Source organism: Sceloporus undulatus, chromosome 3 (genome assembly GCF_019175285.1).
Source record: "Sceloporus undulatus isolate JIND9_A2432 ecotype Alabama chromosome 3, SceUnd_v1.1, whole genome shotgun sequence".
Classification (NCBI taxonomy): domain Eukaryota; kingdom Metazoa; phylum Chordata; class Lepidosauria; order Squamata; family Phrynosomatidae; genus Sceloporus; species Sceloporus undulatus.
In genome coordinates, this window is record NC_056524.1 from 128,608,715 (window position 1) to 128,615,741 (window position 7,027).

The following is a 7,027-nucleotide window of genomic DNA, read 5'->3' on the forward strand; positions in this document are numbered from 1 at the left end:
GGTTTGGTTTTCCTGGAAGGGAGGAATCCGAAATGACTCTTGTTTGGATTTGTTGGGGGGAAGGGGAGGGGGGCTAGTGTGGATCGCCTCCCAATCAATCAATCAATCGCTATTGATATAGAAAGTATATCAGAGCACCTTTTCTCAGAGTTCAGAGGACCCAAAGGTCTGTTGAATTGATTACCAAAATTTCCACGGAATAGAAGGCGCTACCCACCATCCCGGGAGTTGTAGTTTTACAAGGCCTCTAGCCTTCTCTGCCCAAGAGGGCCGGTGCCTCACCGAGCTACACATCCCAGGGTGCTGTCGGATGGAGCCAGGGCACTTAAAGGGGTGCCAAACCGCATTATTTCTACAGTGCAGATGCACCGGGGACTTCTTTGCTTGGTCCTCCCACAGATGGGTCCTCCTCTCCGCAAAGGAGGACAAGCAGGCACCGCGAAATGGAGGACCTGACCAAGGGAAAGCTGGAAACACTCCTGGAAATGTAAATCCATGCTTCTTCTTAGTCGTGCTCCAAATGGAGGACATTTGGAAATCCCTCCTGGACAGAAGGTGGAAATGCCCGACGTTCCCAATCCGCTTCTCCAGATCCCGATTCTCTTAAGTTTCTCTCTTATTCGGGGGGGCGAATGGGTCTCCCCCTCATCGTTGTTTGGGTTGTCATCATCTTTTCCTCCTCAGTGAACTTTACTCGAGCGAGAAAGCCGCCCATCGCTTGCGCTCTCTTTTTTTGTTGTTGGTGCTATTGCTTGCAGGGGGACCAGGCACGTCCTCCTTTTTCCAGGACACGTCCTCCATTCCAACCTACTCTCAGAGAAGAATTCCAAAAGGTCCTCCATTTTGAGCATGACTACGAAGCAGGGAACTACATTTCTAGAAGTGTTTTGAGCTTTTATTTGGTCAGCTCCTCCATGATCTTTCATGTCCTCCATTTCATCTTTCTGTCCAAGAGGAATGGCAAAACAGCAGGACTAAGAAGCAGGGGTTTACATGTCTAGGAGTGTCTTGAGCTTTGGCCTCCATCTTGTGGCACCTTGTCCTCCTTGGCTGTGAGGACATCGTCTGGCCCCCTTGACTGCGACCCTGAGGCGAACCAGTCATGGGCAAGATTTTTTCAGAGAGGGGTTTGCCCTTGCTTTCCTCTGAGGCTGAGAGAGTGTGACTTGCCCAAGGTCACCCAGGGGCTTTCCTTGGAATAAGTTCAAGTCCCGACCGACCAGAGCTAGACTCTGGAAACCAGAGCTCATTCCCCGCTCCAGCATAAAAACCCACTGGGGGACCTTGGGCAAGTCACACTCTCTCAGCCTCAGAGGATGACAAGGGCAAATCCTCTGTAAAGAAACCTGCCTAGAGAAAAACAAAACTCTGTGATACACTCGCTATGAATGAAAAACGACAAGGAGGTCCACAACATCCAAAGCCCGCCGGAGCTACACCTGTCGCCTCTTCCGCTGGCTCTCTGCCTGGGGCTTGGGTTTTTATTCTGCCAGGAGAACGAAGAGGAGGAAAATGTGAGCAGCAGAAGGGAGATGGGTGGCCTTGCTTTCCTCTGTGGAAGACTTCGGCCATTGTATTGGAGTTGTGTGCCTCCAAGTCAGTTTTTGACTTATGGCGCCCCTAAGGCGAAACTATCCTAGAGTTTTCTTGGCAAGCTTGCCATTGCCCTCCTCCGAGGCTGAGAGAGTGTGACTTGCCCCAAGGCCACCCAGTGGGTTTCCCTGGCTGAGTAAGGAACTGAACCCTGGTCTCCAGAGTCATAGTCCAACACTCTAGCCACTACTCCACGTGTATAGTGCAAGTCTTAAAAAGTAGTAGTAGTAATAGTGGTGGTGGTGACACTTGGATTCACTGAGAGAGCCAGCAAGTGGCCCAGGCTCCAAAGGAAGGTTTTGGATGAGGCTGGGGATGATGGGCTTGGATGGTGTAGGGCAGCCCTGGGGCCGGCAAGGGAGGAGAAACTCCTTTCCTTTGCTTATCTTGCCCCTCCATCTGTGAGCTTAAATCCAAAACACACTGCAGAAATAATCCAGTTTGAGACCGTTTTAACTCCCCTGGCTCACTGCTAGGGAATCCTGGGCACTGTACTTTTGTGAGACATTTAGCCTTCTCTTCTGTCAGAGGAGTGCCACAATAAACCGCAATCCCCATAAATTCCTAGCACTGAGCCAGGGCAGTTAAAGCGGTCCCAGACTGGATTGTTTCTGCAGTGTGGACACTCTCCAAACCAACTTCCTGCCCCCGAAGAGTGAGCCATATAAATCCTGGATCCCGATCGCTCCTGATTTTTGGAGTGAGGCTCCATCACAACCCTTGGCTTCATGCCCAAATATATCTGTGGCCAGAAAGTTGTTGAACTTGTTCCCATTAGAAGAAAAAAACGTTCAAAGGGACGGAAATCGCCAGTCTTTCTTCAATGTTCCCTACAAAGGATGCCCACTTTCCCCTCTGTGAAACCACACGCTTTTGAATACTTTTTAATTCGATGTCAGCACCACATCTGGACCCACAACACAGAATAATACACGGGGAGAAGCCCTCTTTTTGATACCGGACCCGTCCTCTTTTTCCAGGACACGTCCTACATTTCATCACTTTCTCTCCAGGAGGAATTCCAAAATGTCCTCAGTTCTGAGCATGACAGAGGAGCTTGGATTTGCAATCGCATTTATAATACTGGTTTCGGCTTTTATTTGTCTAAGGTCCTACATTTTTCTTGAATGCCCTCAAGTCTCGTGTCGATTTATGACGACCAACAGGGTCTCTTTAGGCAAGGGATACTCAGATGTGGTTTCAAGCCAGTTCCTTCCTCTGAAACGTAGCTCCTGCTCTTCGGTGGTGGTCTCCCATCCAAGTACTAACCAGGGCTGATCCTGCTTAGCGTCCACATACAGGCTCTTTGAAGCCTTCATCCACCCTGGCAGAAATAATCCAGGTTGTCCGCACTTTCACTGCCAGGGCTCAATGCTATGGAATCCTGGGAATTGCACTTTGGCGGGGCACCAGAGCTCTCTCTGACCTTTGTTCTTGTGTTCCTTCAGGTAGTTATGGCGACTCTATCCTGGGATTTCCTGGGCAAGTTTTTTCAGAGGGGGGTTGGCCATTGCCCTCCTGTGAGGCTGAGAGAGTGTGACTTGGCCAAGGCCACCCCAGTGGGTTTCCATGGCCAAGTGAAATGAAACTTCATTTCATTTCATTTCATGATTTGAACCCTGGTCTCCAGAGCCATAGTCCAATGCTCAAACCACTCTGGAGCTCTCAGACAGAGGAGGCTTAATGTCTCACAAACCTACAATGCCACAATAGTGAGCCATGGCAGTTAAAAGTGGTGTCAATTTTGGGTTATTTCTGCAGTGTGGATGCAGAGTTTGTTGCGGCTATTTACTCTGGGAGAACAGACTTCCAAGTGGGTTTAAGAAAACAACTGGAAGTGCCTCTTCCCCTCCCTCCTCCTCCTCCTCCTTCTTCTTCCTCCTCTTCCTCCTCCTCCTCCTTCTTCCTCCTTCTTCCTCCTCCTCCTTCTTCCTCCTCTAAAAGGCAGTCATCCAGAGGTTTCAGTGGGCTGTGACAATTCTGGCCTGAAGGCCTTGCCTGCAGAAGATGGCAAACATAGGCATGGTGATCTTAATCCTCTTGGATGTAATTCCCACAGAAGTCAGTGGGGCTGGCTCAATGTCCCAAGATTCACGGAGTGGCAGTGGGGGGGCCAGGGCTTCACAGAACACTCTTAAGGGGTCTTTTTATTGGAGGGGAGGGGACTAAAGCCAGCATAGCATCCTGGCATGTGCATTGGGACTATCACTCTGGCTCAGGCCATGGAACCCAGTGAATGATCCTGGGCAAGTCACACTCTCTCAGCCCCAAGGAAAGCAATGGGCCCAATAGCCAAGGCATTCTGCCAAAGACATTTTCCAGTGCAATAGGAAAGTGCTGTAGCCAACAGAAACCTGGGTTTTGTTTCTTGTACTCCACCCAACTGTTAAATGGGCCTACATGGCCTTCACTTTAAACAATTAAAGACCAAAAAGAAGAAGTAGAGGAGGAGGGGAGGAGGAACAAGAAGAAGCAGAAGTAGAAGAAGAGGAAGAGGAGGAGAAGAAGAGGAAGAGGAGAAGAAGAATAAAAGGAGGAAGAAGAGGAGGAAGAAAGAGTCAGGAAGCGGAGCGGAGGAGCGGAAGAGGAAAAAGAAGAAGAAATGCTGACTGCAATGAGGCATCAAGCAATCAGAAGATTTTATAATGCTCTTGACATTTAAAGTTAATAGGGTCTAAAGTGGCGTAGTGGTTGAGCCTTGGACCCGACTTTGGAGACCAGGGTTTGAGTGCCTGCTGGACTATTGGATGACCTTGGGCCCGTCCACTCTCTCAGCCTCGGAGGAAGGCAGTGGTTAAAGCCCCTCTGCGACATCTTGCCAAGAAACACCCTGTGACAGGGGTCTCCTTAGGGTGGCCATAAGCTTGAAGGCACCACAAACACAACAATAACACAGCCTCCACAAGGGGGCTTTCTCCCAGCTCTGCTCCCTCCTTAGCAAAGCCCGGGTTTTTCTGTTGCTGTGTGGCCTTCATGTCGTTCCTACAGGAAGGGGCAAGTTCTTCAGACTCAGAGGGCTGTTTGCCCCTGAGGCTGAGAGATGTGTGAGGCCATTGCTCTCTAGGAATCCTTCAGGCTAATCCTAGCCTCCTTCCTTCCTCCCTACTCACCTTCCCTCCCTTTCAAAGCGCCAATTTGTTTTAGGAAGCCGATCCTTATCGCCCTCCTCCCCAGGGCTATTGTGTTTCTGGTTTGTGTGAAAAACAATGCCTGGAGGGTGCAATAATAAAAACCAGAGCCAGGCCACCCCAAAGCAGGCCCACCCCACCCTTGGGACCATGCTTTGAAGTCCAGCCCTCTCCCTCGAGGAGTAATTCAGTGTGTGAAACGCTTCCAAGAAGAAGCGAGGTGACCCAAAGCCCCATTCCCAGAGAAGGGAGTCGAAGAAGGGTTTCAATGGCCCTTTGGGAGGCTAGGTTGTGTTTGTGGTTGTTGGGTGCCTTCAACAACCGACTTATGGCCACCCGAAGGAGACCCTCTTCATAGAGGGGCTTCCTTGGCAAGGTTCCTCCAGGTTTCGTCCTGGCTTCCCTTCTGAGGCTGAGAGAGTGTGACTTTCCCAGAAGGACCGTTTCACTTCAGTTCCTACACAGGCCGCATCCACAAGGCAGACACATCCATTGGACAGCAGTGGCTCAGTGCGTGTGGAATTCTGGGAACGGTACCTCGTTGAGGACTAAATGGAAACTCTACTCGTAAAAACTACAATTTCCCCCAAAATTGCTTGGTTTGAGCCATGGCAGTGAAAAGTGGTGTCAAACGGATTTTGGGGGGGGGGGGCAGCCATAGCCAAAGGATGTGACTATAAAACCACCGCGTGGTGGCTAGTTGGGAGTTTGCCTGTCGGAGCCCTGCGAGCGAGCGAGCGAGAGATTGCTTTGCAAACCTTACAGTTATTATGTCTGCCGGGGTTACTACTATCTCTGGGTATAAATTATTGATCTCAGCCCCGTCCCTTCTTTCTCTTTCTGCTTAATGGAATATTCTGCATCACCGCCGCCGTTTTACAACCCGCTCGTTAAGGCGGTTCTGAGCACTTCCCTCACAATCCCGCAATTCCTCCTCAGGCCCTACTACACACAATAGAGACACACTTTCCCGCCTTCTTTATTTTGGGGGGAGGGAGGCTGGTATTCTTTGTAATAAAAACGCCTCAGGATAAAACAAAAACTATCGGGTCCCAAACTCCCAGAGAACAAGAAGACGCGTCCTCCATTTCGCTTTCTGCCCAGGAGGAGGAAAATCTCCTCAGTGCCACAGTCCTCCATTTGAGCAGGGTAAGGCTACTAGGGGCCAAAAACACCACTGCGGAAATAGTCCATTTGAGACTGCTTTAACTGCACGGCTCAAGCTGGGAATTCAGGGAACTGTAGTTTTGTGGCTACATTTAGCCTCTTCTGGGCACAATAAACTACAGTCCCCAGGATTCCCTAGACACTGAGCCAGGGCAGTTAAACCGGTTTTCAGGATGGATTATTCTGCCGTCTGTTTCAGCCCTGGCCGTCATGTCAAGGGCGGGGGTCCAAAACACACTGCGGGAATAATCCGGGTCTGAGACCGCTTTAACTGCCCTGGTTTCGTGCGAGGGCAATCCTGGGAACTGTAGTTTGTGGGCACCTGAGTCTCTCGACAGAGAAGGCTCAATGTCTGACAAACTACAGTTCCCAGAATTTCTCAGTATTAAGCCAAGGCAGTTAAAGGAGTGTCAAACTGGATTATTTCTGTAGTGTGTTTGGGACCTTTACTTTTTTAGGCTTCAGACATATTTAACCCATCTTTGACCCCACTTTTGCTTATGTTGCCCTAATGCGATGGGATCCTGACAATTGTAGTTTGGTGAGAAATTTGAGCTTTCTCTGTCAAGCAACCTGTCACCACCCAAAAACTACAGTTCCCAGGATTCCATAGCATGAGACACATAAGCAAACGTGCCTCAAGATGGATTTCCAGCAGTACCATGCGCTAAGAAGCATGGATTTATATTTAGAGGAGTGCTTTTAGTTTTATTTGGTCATGGTTCTCAATTTTGATTGAAAGTCCTACATTTTTCTCTGCCTTGTGGGGTTAGCAGGACCATCTATAGTCTCCTGCCCAAGACGGCTTTTTAAAAGTGTGTCTTGGGCTGCATCCGCCACTGCAGAAATAATTCCAGTTGAAAAGCAACAAATGGCAAGAAGCCACCTGCCTCTTAGCGAAAGTGGCTCTTTTCCTCCCTAATAAAAAACTCTGCTTTTTGATGAGGCGAGGGGACATGTTCTTGGGTGGGGGGATTCTGCAAAGGGAAAGGGGAAAGAAAGGAGGCGATTTCTTTCAAAAACGTGGGATTGGCGATGGAGGAGCGGAGGGAGAGACTCTCCCAGAGTCGCGGACAAAGAAGGTAGGGAGGAGGAAGAGAGTACGAAGGAGGAGGAGGGGAAGAGGCTGATAGACGAAG